This window comes from Camelus ferus, chromosome 29 (assembly GCF_009834535.1).
Source record: "Camelus ferus isolate YT-003-E chromosome 29, BCGSAC_Cfer_1.0, whole genome shotgun sequence".
Lineage (NCBI taxonomy): Eukaryota > Metazoa > Chordata > Mammalia > Artiodactyla > Camelidae > Camelus > Camelus ferus.
Genome location: NC_045724.1, coordinates 13,687,161 through 13,703,162, shown reverse-complemented (window position 1 = coordinate 13,703,162; position 16,002 = coordinate 13,687,161). Strand labels below are relative to the sequence as shown.

At 42.6% G+C, this 16,002-nt stretch overlaps 1 protein-coding gene across 12 annotated transcripts in view; it reads right to left on the bottom strand.

Annotated features, from left to right (window-relative positions):
* The window catches only part of NCOA2 (nuclear receptor coactivator 2), a 227,396-nt gene extending 214,807 nt beyond the window's left edge, over window positions 1-12,589 (bottom strand). For 2 of the 12 annotated variants that reach the window (XM_032469985.1, XM_032469986.1), the window contains exons 1-2: window positions 11,889-12,585; window positions 9,594-9,695 (exon numbers count right to left, since the gene is read on the bottom strand). The gene's annotated coding sequence lies outside the window, so the exon portion shown is untranslated. Of the gene's footprint in view, window positions 1-9,593; window positions 9,696-10,343; window positions 10,583-11,526; window positions 11,648-11,888 lie in introns of those variants that run through there. The other 10 variants (XM_032469987.1, XM_032469990.1, XM_032469988.1 and 7 more) reach the window with 9 other exon arrangements.
* Between the last annotated feature and the right edge of the window lie 3,413 nt (window positions 12,590-16,002).

Below are 16,002 nucleotides of genomic sequence, written 5' to 3'. Positions count from 1 at the left end.
CAAACAAGCATTCAGTCTCCCAGGTTAATGAAATGTGAATTGTATGTACTTTATATTTCTGATATTTTCAATATGATAATTAAAGTGTTCTGCCACCTCTAAGTGGTTTTAAAAACACTGCCCCCAAATTTTCCAAAACATTAGGAGCTTTAACTCTACTGATTTCAATTGCCCTCCTCTCAGTCTTCTGCATGAAACAGCACTACCAGCTTTACTTCCAACTCCCATGAAACCATATGGATTTAACAAGGACAAGAGTGCTGCAGACCAACATTCACATAGCCTTTGTCCTATAGCCTTTGTCCTCCCTCTGTACTCCCACCCACCGAGAACTTAATTAGACCTACTAAGTGTTAAAACAATATGTGATAATAATAATAACCATTTCTGTAATCAGAGGAGTAGCACATTTATTCTAAACAGTTGAAAATTACAAAACAATTTATAATGTATCCTTACAGACTCAGAAATACAGAGCGCTGCATCACCTTCTGCATTTCTGGAACACGCATTACTTGATAAAGGAAAGTGGTTTAAAAAAGCTTGACCGTAAATAGTCTTGAATATCTAGTTGGTTCTAATCTTCAGAATTAACTTCCTAAATGGTTCCTTGAACCCTCCTTAATTTGCATTTAAAATAATTTACTCTGAATCACAATCCCAAATAACTACTCAGAATCTACTGGATACCAAATACATGTCAACTACTGACCAATGAAGGCAATTCAGAGTAACAATAATAACAGGGGACATTTAAGGAAATTTGGGCACAAGGTCACACTTGTTCAAGTGATGAAGGGAGACCACACATAATCCAGGCAGTGTGGCCCCAACAGATTTCAGAGAATTAATTACTTAACTTATTTAATTAAATAAGCCAACCAACCTCTGTATTCACAGAACTCCAAAGTTTGCTGGCATATTAACATCTTCCAACAGAACATTCCACAAATTTTTAGTAGGTTCTCTAAGAAAGATTTTACTTTTCTGCCCTTCAGTGACATCATCTCATAAGAGTGACTAGAAAGAAAACTTAATGACAGGATCTTGAAAGATTTTACCTTCATTTTATCCTAAAAATCGAAGTGCCTTTTTCAAAAGACACCAAGTCTGTGGCTGGTTGTACATAAAATGTCATTAGTTACTTCAGTATTTGGTTTTCTCATCTTTCTGCTACAGAGAAACGTCACAATATGTAAGAGTGAGCACCAAGAGCACGCACAGCTTGACAAGAGATGGCCTTGTCCGTGGTCTCCACGCTGATTTTCCCACACTCTCCTCTTATTCTCAGGTTACTGAGATTCCTGGTGGGAAGGAGGAGGGTTTCCCACCTGCCTCAGGACCTAGACCAGGGGACCTTCAGTCTGGCTCCCTACCTCATCTTTCAGGATCAACCCTAAGAGTCTCTTTAAAAAGGCAGAGACCCACCCATACTTCTGTAATCACAGTGAGACCCTGGAATTTCCACCTGGATAAACACAGTAGACTACTTATGTACTCTAAAATTTGGACTAGAGACTTAGACCAAAAACTATCATCCATGCTTCCAGCATACAAAAAGCAGAACGTTTTAACAAGAAGCTGCCTTAATCTATAAAATGATCTGCTGAAGCAGCACCATTCTGGTGCTTTCTGAGAGAACCATGTTAATTATTACCCATACCACGAATGGCTTTCAGGGCTAACTCCCTAGAAATGCTTCTGGCAAAACAAACAGTCCAGAAATATATGTCATAATCATTTCATCAAGAGTTCTACACAGTGATATATGACTAGGAAAGGAAAACAACAGAAAGAGGCCACAGGTTTTCTCTATCTGGTAAAAAAAGAATTCTAGAATTTAAAGAAAAATTTTAGAAAGATTAACGCCCTGCAATCCTCCTTAGTGATAAGTAGAGAATCCTTTACCAGAAGATTTCTTTAAAATCATCTAATTCATTCTGCCTTCACTAATTAAACTTTCTTTTCTGATCCTCACCACTCTTTGAGGCAAACAAGTATAATCCCCATTCAACAAAAATGGAAATTGGGACTCAGAAACATTAAATCACTTGCTCAAGGTGACAGGTCCAGCCATAGGCACTATACACTTAATCATTATTATACTTATTTTTAAATCATACAAATTTCCTCTGGTTGAAAAAAAAAGTTTAAATTTTTTATCAGAAAGTTCTTCTTAACATCTAACTAAAGTCCCATTAAGTATAGTTTAAGACCACTGCCTTCTGTTGGATTGAAGAACTGTTGCTCATTGTATCTCATATTGAATCACTTCTTGTGTCAGAAATAATTAGCCTTCCTCCTCTTCTGTTAAAGGAAAAGACAGCAACACTTCAACTTAGCCTGATGGTTCCCAAGGATGACATTTCTCATCCTACGTGCTCTTTTTCTAATTCAACTTCTAAAATTCCTCCCAAGAGGTGGGGTCCCCAAGAAAAGATTCTGGGGGTGCCAGAATACAATCAAATGACATTTCTTAATGGAATAAATATTTTTATATCACATTTCTAGAAAAAAACCTAAAGAAATCAAGATATTAATACATATTACTTAAAACAGCAACAAGAACGCTACATATGAATCTCAGAATTATAAAAATTAAAAATACAATATACTACCAGAAACTCCAAAGAGGTGGGCATTCCTAGGGCTTTAAGAATTTGGCTAACATTTTCACCTATGTTAAATATCTTAATTTTCCAATTACACCATTTTGACCACTTGACATCTAGAGTCTGTAACAATATCCCTCAACAGGGGAGAAATAAAATACAGAAAAGCTAGGGAACGTTAACACTCAATCCTACTAGACAACAGAGGCTCAGCGCCCCAGTCCACCAGACCACAATGTAGGCCAGCAACAGACTAACGTCCAGTAACAAATCAGCCAATCACTGCACCATGCCTGTTAAGTGATCTGTTCTCAACCAAAAGGCTTCCTTAACAAATAGCTAGCTTCTTCACCAAGTGCTGGTAGCAGAGACAGTCTGTTCAGTAAAAAGGGAAACTGCAGATCATCATGACCATGCACGCAATACTTAATGATAGTAAGACTCCCCATAATCTTGATTGTGTTCCTTCACTGCCACCCATCTTCCAATCTTCAACTTTAGGAAACTGAGAAAGTCAGGGAATAAGGATAAAAGGAGGCAGAGGAGAGAAGTCTAGAAAGATTTAAACCCAACTGAGGCAGTCCTAAATTGTGCCATTATTTACCATTCCATCCAAAGTGGAGCTTGGTCTCCAAGCACAGCACACCTGACACAATGTCCACAACAGGCGGTAGGCACAAGGTGGCAGGTACAGGATGGAGAATAGCCTCAAAGGCCCGCAAGCCACCACTGCCCGGCTCCGTACTATCAAAACCAGCGTCTGTAATTTCGAGATTAGGAGTTTGGGATTAACAGATACACACTACTGTTTATAAAATAGATAAAGAACAAGGACCTACTATGTAGTACAGGGAACTATGTTCGATTTCTTGTAATAACCTGTAATGGAAGAGAAACTGAAAAAATACGTATGTATGTATATATGTTTATATATGACTGAATCACTCTGCTGTATATCTGAAACTAACATTGTAAACTGACTACACTTCAATAAAAAATAAGAATTAAAAAAAAGAAATGCTATTATGTCAAATGGGTAAAAATTCATGCGCTCCTAACACTGAGATTTCTAAGAAGGAATTTCCCTATTCTTTAAGAATCAAAAATATGTGAAAGAATTTGCCACCCATGTTCCAAAAATAACCAGAGGTGATTACCTAATAAACATACTTATGAAAAAATCGACTTTTAAATATATACACAAGCACATCTAAAATGCATGTTTAAAAATTTGTTATCAAGTTAACTTCTAAATTCTCCACTGAGTTTGGCTCTAGAAATGGCCTAGAAATGACTCAGGTAAAGGTATAGGTTCCCCTAAGTTACGCAATTCAATTTTTCAATTTACGTTTTGACAATAACTGAAAGCTTTCCATTATTTAGCATAGTAACAACAGAGTTAGAAATTTCAAGATAAATTAATATGAAATATTCTTACAAATGCTACTGTACCACCAAAGGCAAGGAAAGTCATTTCATGTTTGATTCATGAGCTGATTTTATGAATAGGAATAATCTGCTAGAAAAGACCATCCTCATTTAGACAAGTACTTCAATAGGCAGAGATCAGTCAGCAACAACAGGAACTTCCAGAACTCCCTCATGCTCTGCAAGTTAAGCCTTGGAAGATGTGGGATCACATTTCCTGTAGACACACTGGATAGAATAACAGAAAATACTGTGCGTCACATTTTCATCTCTGACAACAGGGCTTCAGACCCAGCAGCTGGAACACTAAAAGCAGTGCCTGCTGCTCCCCACACACCACACACGCACAGGTGAAAGAGTTCCCTGAAAGCTCTCTCTGCTCCCTGCAAACGACTGAGCAGACAGAAGAATTCCACAAATAGCAGAGCACAAGTCAGATGACTGAATATATTATCAGCCTCTTTTCGGGACTACAATATCTCGACACTGAGTCCCCTGTGCTCCACGGGTTGCAAAAAATCTGCAAAATATGCATCACACAATCACCACCTAATGGTTAAACGTACTTGAATTAAATATATTTTAAAGAGACAAGAAGCCGATTACCTACACCCGCGTTTCCTCCTTCCTAAATCCATACCTGGAGCTCTCTCCATCTATTTTCTACCTTATGTCCTGCAATCAAGTTTCCTTGAGCTTATTTTCTAAGCTTCTTATTGTAAGAAACAATAGGCAACCTGAATGTCCTTTTTTTTTCCCTTTTTATTTTTTTTATTAAAGTATAGTCAATTACAATGTGTAAGTTTCTGGTGTACAGCACAATGTCCCAGTCTTGCATACACATACATATATTCATTTTCAGTTTTTTTTTTCCATTAAAGATTATTACAAGATATTGAGCATAGTTCCCTGTGCTGTACAGAAGAAACCTTTTTTTTTAATGTGCTTTTTCAAAATACACTCCTACCCTTTTCCCTCTCCCTAGAGGAGAATTACGTCTGTGTTACCTCAACAAAGCTCTGGGTAAGACAGAGCCACCTTAGCCTACCAGCTAACAAGAACACCAGGTAAGAAGGCAGGGCTAAGGGGCGATGCTGGCCTGGGTTCAAACTCCTCTCCAGCACTCTGGTTGTGTGACCTCTGGCACGCTGCTTGTCAGCTCTGCACCTCCACTTCCTGGAGGGTGAGGAGGAATGACAACGAGCACTGGCAGCGCGAGTGCACAGGAAAGGCACCAGGTCTTTCCTGAGCACTCAATGAACGTCACCTGTTTTTACTTCATCCATTACAGTCTTATTTTTTCAAAGTTAAAAGACGAGAAAGAACCCTGCAATTTAGGAATTGTTAAACACTGGGCCGATGACTACAAAATCTGCAGGCTCTCTGTAGAACTTAAGTAACGTCTGTCAAGGTACAGGTCTGCCTTGGGGCAACAGTTTGGGAGATACTGGCCTACATAATTTGCAGGACTGGATGTATTCAAATCTACTCATCCTTTTTATGGACTAAACAACTAGACAGAGCCTTATAAAAACCTGCGAACATCTGCTTTATCAGATCCCAACAGGTAGGCACTCTGACTCACCAGTCCCTCAGATATTTATGACGTGTCCCCACTCATTGGTCAAGGTTAATTTTTCTCCCTGAAGTTTTGCTCAGACGCACAGTGACTTGATCCCCTTTAAGCTCCACTCCTTCTGAATAGCGGGGGTAACTTCTCTTTTCTAGGGTTGTGGCAAGGACAGAATGGAGCACTCCTCGAAAAGCCCCTAACAGACTAGTGGCACTCGGTAGGAGCTGCTGTCACCATTCACATTGTACTGTTGTCACTCTCCCAAGACTGACATTTTAGTCAAGAGCATGAGTGAGTGAGTTACATCTAGAGAAACTGATGACCACAGCAGAATACCTGTTAAAAGACTATGCAAAGGAGTTTCCTGTCCTTTTAAAACCCCCAGTGGTGAGGGCCCAGAACACGTTAGCCTTAAGGCACCAATAAAGCCCTGGCAATCCAGAGAACTGGGAGGTCCCTGACCCGCGGCTCTGTCACCTTCCACCAACTAAAGATGCCACCCTGACCACACACAACATGATTTCAGGGGAAATCAAACAAAATTAATTATAAATATTCATACCTTCATTAAAGGAAATCTATTCAATCATAAGCTAATCAGGCAATGGGGACATTTAATAGCCTTTTTATTATAAACATTATAATCCTATTTTCAGGGAGAAAAAGAAAACCCAAACCCAAATCAAGGCAGAATTATTTGATATTATACAACTTAAATTACACACACAAAAAGAGCAGATCTTTAGTATCAAAGCAAATTGAAAATTAAGGTGAACATGTCCCTTTCCACCTCCTCCCCACCAAAAAAATCATCACCCACTGTGTTTTCCCCCTTCAGTCTCAGGATTTGCAATAGACGGTTTATACTATAAAAGTAAACTGCCAACGCTGGGACACTCAAATACTCATCAAATAAATAACAGAGCAAATGAATGAAATAATGGTTAAACAGGCAAGAATGCAAAAACAAGATCTAAAAAGCCCAAAAGGAGAGTTAAGTTGGCCATGGGGAACTCCATTGGGAACTCTTAACAGTTCATAACTGGCTGCCTAAAAAGCATAAATTCTGCCAGAATCAACATGCTAATGTCAATTCCCCATGTATCTCTCAATTGACACCCAAAGTAAAAATTGTTTTGTCTCTCAGAAACTTTTAACTATTAATAACTATTTAATTATCACTAATAATGTCTACCTGTAAGCAGCTTTCCTTACTTAAAAGGTTCTATGTCCAAAAGCTTCCAAAGTAGCTAAGTCAAATACTGCCATAGGTCTCCTGCTTATTTAATTCTTCTCTGGAAAGTTCAAACTAGGGAACTGACTAAAAATTGTTCTAGAATCAACATGTCCACAATTGCATTATGTCATCAACCACTGGAAGCTAGAAATGTGGTCACTGATGAACATTTCATAGGATAAACACAGAAAATCTCTGCCCTCAGAACCAACACTATTATGACCTACCTGCAGATCACACAGAATTTTAATTTCAGATACCTTCATAGCACACCTTTAAGATTTCCACTCTTTTTCATAATTGGTTTTGCCTCAATTTTACAACAGCCAGGAAAACTACACCAGCTTCTAAAATGTCCACAAAAGTCACATTCTCACCTCTGTTTAGAAATTAGTATTCAGAATTCATAAAGTATGTGTTTTTCTTATACTGCCTGAATTGAGGGTCTGGAACACTAACACTGTATTGTACAGCTTTTTCAAACATTACTTTTAATAGACTTTAAAGAGTAATATAAAAAATATTCGTTCTACAGTTTGCAATTTATAAATCCTTCTATAAGCCTGTAAAAAACAAAAAAGGAAATAAACACAAATGCTAAGAAAATCTTTTTTGTGAGGAAAACAAGGCATAGAGGTAAAATTAGGTTGAGATATGAAAGAGTATTTTAAAAACTGAGTTCTGTTTTCCTTAAATGGCTTTCATTATTAGTATGTAAACTTGTCCATGATTATTTCATTAGGGGGAAAGATCCTGATTTGCTGCTCAGTTCATGATTTACTGCAATAGAAGACCAACAGCTTACAGCAACTGACTGACTTTCTCCCTCCTATTCTCTTTAATTTAAAAATGATAGAGCATATAATAACATAAATTACCAAACAAAACTATAAACACAAAATATAGAAAAGCAAGTAATTTCTTAAATAGCAGTTTTGCCATAAGAATAGTGAAGCAATAATTATGCTTTTAAATATAATTTCAATCATGATATAATGGTCAAAATATCAAATAAGGACACACTGTGTATTTCAGAAAACAAATCTTCAAGAAAAACTGTTTAGAGATGCTTTTATTACTTTTTTGGTACCCAACATCCTAAGGGCTGCTTAAAAGAATCCCTTTTAAACCTAATACAACACAATTTTTTCTAAGAAATCCAAGGTGTCAAATTATGGGTCACATTTCAACCTGATGTGATTTTAGAGCTAAGGTACTGAATCCTTAAATACAGGGTCTGTAATGAAAACACTGCTCATAGGTCCTTGCTTCTGAGGTTTGCAAAGATTTAATAAGACATAACTAAAGATAAAGCCAACCAAGGAGCTCTGCTCCTTTATGCACTCTCACCACAGCCCAAGTCCCCCATCTGATCCTTACATTTTAGGTTTCTAGTAAAATGCTCCTCTGACACTGAGCAAGTCATGTAAATTATATTTAACCAATGAAGGGTTAAAATCAGAAGCTAAACTATCTAAAAAATATTAAATTCATAATTTGTGAGATCTTTTCTATCCTCTGTTTCAGTATTCTGACAGCTAAAAGTCAAAGAACTCCTCTGTTAAGACTGAAATTCCCAGGAGGGAAGAAGGCGCAGATCCAGTCTGAGAGCACACAATGGAATCACAGCTGACCATGCACATCTTTTTCTAGATGTCTCCATATGCGTGAGAGGCTTTTCCCCCCCTAGCCAGGCTTTAGGGGACTTGCTACTCACTGCCACCAAGAATCTGAGAACATTCTCAAGGATTGTTGTAGAGAATGAGTAAAATAATGTGTTGCTCTTGAGCATACAAAAGAGACAGGGCATCAGTAACTACATTAACTAATGATGGGGGCGGGGGGGGCGGGGGGGTTGAATGTCAAATTTTGAATGTTGTTTAATTTATAATACTCCCTAATTCTGGCAGCCATTTGTTTTATCTCCACAGTTTTTATCATTTTATCACCAAAATAACACCTCAAGGGCTATAGAAAAATGCAATTAATTTCTGTCTACAAGAACACTCAAAATTACACAAATTACACTAGATTGGGAATTCACATTATGTGTTTGAAAATGGTCTATTACAACAGAACACATTTGTAGGGTGTGGTGAATACTGTTCCCTAAAACTATAGTCCCCATAAACTCAATTCTTTCTTAGTAACCCAATATTATTACAAGCTTGAGAAATCAGTCCACATAAATATTATGCACATAAAATGCCTCAAAAAAAAAAAAAAAAAACCCTTCCCAAGATTAAATTCATGGGACACTTATCACAAAATGAATAGATGCATTCTAAATTTAATATTATTCATTCTTTGAACTCCCCAAGATTCTACAAATTCCAGCTGAGAAAAAGGAGCCTTGCTGCTGTCAGTGTGCACTAACCTCACCAACAAAGAACAGGAGCATGCATACATATACATATACATATACACACACACACACACACACACACACAAGCACTGTGGCAGCTGCTGTCTTTTTAAAAGACTGCTATTCCTGCGGAGCAACCTGTGATCTTTACAGAGAGTCAAGACCTATCTTCTCCATTCTTAAAAGTCAAGAGTTGAGGAAGTCATTACCCTGTACCCAAGAAACAGCGTAAAACAACCAAAGATTGCCTCCTGACCTTGCAAAAACCAGAAAACTACCCCCACACTGTACCATTCAGTAGTGTTTAAGCACACTAAAATAATTTACTTTTAAGAATCTTTTGTGTGGGAGTAATCTAGCAAACTACATTTTACTCACGTTTTTCTGTAGACAAATATTCTTTAGACTGGCTTTGCTCCTTAAATACCGACGCTTTAGGTTTCAAACAGTGATGCTTTGGTTCCTAACTTCATTTGTTTACTGAAGAAAGCAAAAATACAAAAAAAATGCATACCATAAACCACAACTTTTTTTTAAATGTCATCCCAAATGCCGAACTTTCAAGTGCACTTTGGAAATCAGCGTTCTAATTAAACAAGGAACCAGTGAGGCCATTACAAACAATGATGTCTTTAACTCTCAATAATCAATTGACGTTAGGCTTTCCCGGTGCCTTTATTTTCACAGTACTCTCTCAAATTTCACTGTCCCCACGCTGGAGTAGCTGAGTGAAACTGAGGCAGAGGTAAACAGACAACTCCTATGATCCTCAGCATGTAAACCGAGCGCTGAGGTCCAGAACGCAATCACTACAATATATGCCATTTTAGAAACGGGCCTCCTAGAGTTACTGCCACATCGTAAGTGGCTTAGATTTCGTGGTGTCTTAAGACAACGTCTCTGGTGGTACCAGAGAAATACAGTATCTCGTGCGAACTGCGTGCCTCCCCGGGTCAGAGCCCTTGTAAGTGACACTACCCTACATATCAAGGAGCGGGTGACTAGGGATGGACAAGAGTGGATAGCTCTTGGCGTCTCCATGACTCCCCCGCCCCGCGTGCAACTCAGCTAACTGGTCCAGGAGAGGCCCCGCCCCCTTCCTTCCTCCGGTCCCTGCAATTGGCTTACCGACACCCGGCAGGTCAGCTCCCCGCCTTCGATTGGCTCACTGCCCCATCACTCACACGCAGCGAGATTCGGGTCGGTGGGAGGGGAAGGCGTTTGGAGAAGGTGGAGTGGGAGTGGGATTAGAGGACGAGGTGGGGGAGGAGGGTGTGTAGGCTCGGTCCCCGGTTTGGGAAAGTTTCCCCTACCAGTGACAGACCCGGACGGCGTTAGGCCCGGTCCAGCTCCGGGCTGGTGCAAGGCGCTCGGGTCCCCGATTCCCGCCCCTCGGTCCCGCAGGCCCCGGAAACCACTAGGGGGAGGGGGAAGAGGGAGGGACCATCTAACCAGGGACCGACCCACCCCCGATCTCGGAAGAGGCGCCTCCGGGACTCCCCGGAGGGGCGGAGGGGCGGGGAGCTTGAGCGCGCAGCGACGACCCTGGCCCCCTCCCCCTGCAGCCCCCAGAGACCCTCGAGAGAAGTGTACCCCGGCCCGGGGCGTGACCGTCGCGAGCCGGCCGGGAGGGCCCCTCCCGCTTCCCGCCTGGGGCCCAGAGGGCCTGTCCCTTCAGGGGCGGGGAGAAGGGGGAAAGAAAAGGGGGCGCTGGCGAGCCAACCCGGAACCTCCCGGACCGCCTCCCGCCCCCAGCCCCGGCCCCTGCGCGCCTCCTGCACACACGCCCGCACCCAGAAAGTTAAGTCAGGGGCGAGCCCGGCTAGGCGCCGCCGTGGTCCGGCCCCCGGCTCCCCGCCCCCACCGCGGCCCGGCCTGCTCAGCCCAAGCTCGCCGCCCGCCCCGCCCGCCGCAGCTCCTTCCCGTCCGCCCGCGGCGCCCCTCGCCCCTCGCCCCCCGCCCCCGGCGCTGACATGGGCCCGGTCCAGCCGCCGAGCCGCGGATCCCCTCCTCCTGGCGTCTCACTCTGCCGGCTGCCCCTGACAACGCGCCTCACCTTCACACACCCCCGAGCACTTCCCAAGTCCTGCCTCCCCTCGCCCGGCTCCCACCCTCCGCTGGGTTGCTTGGCGTTTCCATTAAAGAATGCACCTTCTCGGGCTTCACCTTCCCGTCTCTGCCTCGTGCCCCTCGAGGACGCAGGAACCACGGTCCGCGCCACCCCCGCACCCGGCAGGGCGGCGGGCACCTCGCTCCTAGGGCGGGGGCCGCGCCCGCACCCCCGGCCTCCCCGCCGCGCCTCGGCTCTCACCTCTCGCCGGCGCCGCGGGCTGCAGCCTCCGCCCGCCTCGCGCTCCGGGACTTGTCTCCCGAGCTCTCGCAAAGCGCTGGAGCGCCTCCTTTCTCTCTCAGGGACTCCGCGTCTCCCCGCCGCTTCCCGCCCTCCCCACCCCCCAAACCCCAACTCCCCAGCTTCGCGGCGCCTCCGGGATGCAACTCCCGTTTTCCGCGCACTCGGGCAGCGGTCCCCGCACACAAAACAGCCCTCTCCGCGGCGCACGGCTCTGCCCGGCTCGGCGCAGGAAGGGCAGTCGGGGCTGGGGGTGGGGACGCGGCGCCCCCCGCCCGCTGCCCACCTCCCGCCCCCGCGGCCCCCAGGGAAGGCGCGGTTACCGGCTCGGGTCGGTCACGCTGTCAGGTGCTGGCTGCTGTCGGCGCTGACCTTCGCCGCCGAAGCTGTGGCTGAAGCTGTAGCTGAAGCTGCGGCCGCCATGTTCCCGTGTTAATAACTGCTGCCTGGTTGTTTATTTCAATATAGATCCGCCGCCAACTCACTCCGCCTTCTCCTCCTCGTCCTCCTCCGCGTCTCCGCACTTACGGAGAGACGCAGACCGCGCGAGCTCGCGAGCGGGGGAGGGGGCTCCTGAGCCAAGCCGTCCCTCCCTCCGCCTCCCTGGCCGTGGCCGCAGCCAAGTCCTGTCACTGGGGAAAGGACGGGGCGGAAACTTGCCTGCTGCGCCCCTGGGGAGGGGGTAAAGGTGGACAGAGGGTTCTCCAGGGAGCAGACCCTGGCCGCGGGGTCCGCAGCATCTCTCGGCTGAGTCCTCTGAGAAGGCGACCCCGGGAGAGGTGAAGAGTGAGGAGAGAAGGGACAAAATGGGTGACTGTGGAGGGTGACCTATGGGTGACTAGAAGTGAAGGGAGAGTAAACAGATGACTCCATGGGAGAGCAAAGGGCAGTGCCAAAAAAGAAAGCGAGCGGATGGGACAGGCCGAGGCTGCAGAGTAGAGGCGGTGGGATCTTGAGGCTGCAGACGGCGAGGAAGATGTCCCCGCGCGAAGATCGGGGAGAGCCAAGTACCAGGTTCGTCCCGGGAGGAGCCTCCCGCGGGCGATCCGGCCGGACCCCTCTGCCAGCAGCCTGCACCCCAGGGCGCTCCTCGCACGCCCCGCGTCTGCTGCTGCGCCCTGGAGGCGCCCGTCGTCCATCAGTTCTCCCTCGGCTCCTAAGAGGCTAGGCTTCTCCTGTTGCAGCCCTGTCTCAGGAGAGGATGTAGGGGCGCGACTGTGCGATGCGAGCTTAAAAGGGGGCCACGGAGTAGCTGCATAATAAAGCAAAAGTGCACACAGTGTGAAGTCTAACCTGGTTGGGCTTTCTCTTCACGACATGGATCACAAAAGTTTTTTTTTCATTGGAAAGTCCACTTTCTAGACATCAGAAAGTAATGTTGGGGAACACAAGAGAGTTGCTCTGAAAATTCGAGGAGAACCCTCATTTAAATGTTATTTGGATCAGTTTTATGCCTTGGAAAAGCAAATTCTTCTATACTTAGATACAATTAGTCAGAAAAAATGAGCAACATTTAACAAATTTCCTTATTTTTAGTCTTAAAACGAGAAGGGTCACTTGCCATAAACAATAATAGTGTTTACTGAACACTTACTATGTGTCTGGCACTGTGCTAAGTGATTGTAGATTTTGATTCTCAAGCCTTACAAAGTAATTATCTTTTTTTTATCCTTCCCCAAAAAATGAAGCTTACAGAAGTAATTTGCCTAGGGTCAGACAGCCAGGAAGCTGGAAAGGATTTGAGCCCACTTCTGGCAGACTCCAAAGCCCACACTTTTAAAGGTGTCTTAAACCTCAAATGTGTGGGAATGCCACCAATTTTATTTTGGGAAAGAAAAAAATGTATATATATGTGTATATTTGACTATGAATAGAAGATGTTTGGAAGGCTATTAACAAGTTGTTAGCACTGGGGAGTATGAGTGGATGTGTAATGGAGTACTTCCACTTTTACTTTGTACACAAAACTAGTGTTTGAAATATTTGCATTCACCATGCATTAATTTAACAAATTTTTAAAGATAATTTTAATTACTTGGCATAACAATCAGGTTTCCTGAAAACCCAAAGCTTTCCAAAAAACTAGGGGAAGAAATGGTAAATGAAGGGTTTTTTTATGACCTGTCTTCTTCCACAAATATTCATCCATAGTGCTTCTACAGTGAGGTCGTAGTCACCTGAGTTCTGTCACATTGCTGGACTCCGATTTCCTTTCATGTCCTCACCCCCAACTCTGAGTTGTGATAAAGAAAAGATTCCCCTGCTTGCTCTCTAGTCCTCCCTTCTTTGGCAGAAGTCCAGAGTCCATCAATCCTCTGCAACAGTAGACTTCACACTTTCAAAAACCGCCCATGATATCTGTGCAAATAAATGGCTCCCCATTGCATTTTCATATTACTCAAAATTTACTCAAGACACACAATTGTATCCACAAAAATGAAACACCTCCCCCCCCAAAAAAAACCTGACAGCATAGCATAATGAGTTCTATCTCCAGCTGCTCATCAGTTGCATCCAACCTTGAGGAATCCTGTAACTTCTGGGCTCTGATACAGTCTCTGGGCTCCCTCCGCACTTCGTGTGGTAGTTATAACAATATTCTGTCTTGTACTGGAGTTGTTTATGTATTTGTCTTTTTCTTTCACTAGATCGTAAGCTACTTAGGGCCCAGAACCACATCTCGTTCTTGTTTTTACAGGCTATAGCTCCTAATAAGATTTCACATCATGTTTGCTGTCTAACTGAATCTGTAAAATGTAAACAGCAGTTTCTGGTCCAATCTTCATGTCCATTTCCCCAACTCACCCTTCAATAACTTGCTCTTAAAACACATTTACAAAAAAATGTTTTCAGTATCTTGAAAGAACTTAGATTTCTGTAAGACCTCAGAATAGTCATTTAGGAAAACCCATTATTGGTGAATTATCATGTGAAAATGCAAAATGGAAGGGAAAAAAGTAAATATGTTGACTTAATGATGCAAAGAAAAGAAAGCAAAGATACAGGAACTGGATATGTTACCAACAGAGGACAACCCAATAAGGAAAAAAATGTGGGTGCAAATCATAAAGGGGAAGGAAATTATTGAAATTTAGTAGAAGCAGAAATTTGACACACCATGGATGGATGAGGCAAGTAGAAAAACCAAGAAGAAATGTCAGCTAAATCACAAGTGAAACTTGAAGTAATAAAGAAAAATCATAATTTATATATTTAAGAATATACCTAAGAAAATGTGCATTCTATAGAACAAGAAATCTATTTTGTCTGCCTTCTCTTCCTCATTCAACTTGAAGCTTCTCACTTTCTTCATACATAAACTACATAAAAATGGAAGATTGTTGTATCATTACTACTAGCATGCTTCAAGATATAATGAGAGGTAATAGTATGGTAAGAAGAGCTACAAAAGACAGGCAAACATATGATCTGGGCTTTGATACTTACTATGTGACTAAGTATCTCAGTTTCCACAACTGTATATTTGTCACAAGACTCAAACAAAATGGTGTAAATAAATGTACTCTGTGAACAATCAAGCTCTTTATTCAGAGGTAAAGGAATATTATGATGTTGACTAGATGTGCACATAGCACAGTTTTCTCTGCTTTGGTGCTCCATTCCAATTACAAAAGCAAAAATCTATAGTTGATTCTATTTAAAATGTAATCACTAGAGGGAGGAATCTGTTAAAACATTTGTTTGACAATTTGATTATTTAAAAAAAACAACTGTTTGACCAAATGTTTCATTCTTATTGTCTGCTCTCTCCAAATCCCTTAAATATTAGAGCTACCATAAATTGTCTAGTATAGGTCAAGCATACTATATATATTTTTATTTCTAATCAAAGTAGGCATTGTATGTATTGTTATTCTCATTTACATATGAAAAAGGGAGGTTCAGAGAAGTTAATTTATACAAAATCAAAAAGATGCCTTTGCAGAATGGCTAACAAATTGTGCTAAGATTCTGTTCTCCATCACTGAGTATCTCTACTACCCTAAGCAACACATTGTCTTCATCTTTATTTCCTCAGTACCTATAACAATTCCTAGAACATAATACATGCTCAATAAATGATTGTGAAATGAATGAATCAATAAATGAGAGGTTCCCTTCAAACCATACTACACACTATCACAAGATTAACATTCCCACTTTTGTTCTATTTATCACTTGAAAACACTTAATAATCCTTTGTTGCCTACAGAATACAATTCAAGTCCTTTACCTTGTATTCAAGACCATCCTTGGTAAGACCGTAACTGCTTTTCTAGTAATAATGGCAACAAAATACATGATACATCCTCACTCATTCCAGGGTGTTCTGAAATCAGACTGACATGAGTTTCAATCTTGGCTCTTACTAACTGTATTAACTTAGGTGAGTCATTTAGGCTCTCTGCAAATCCTATCCTGTGCGATAAGGCAAGA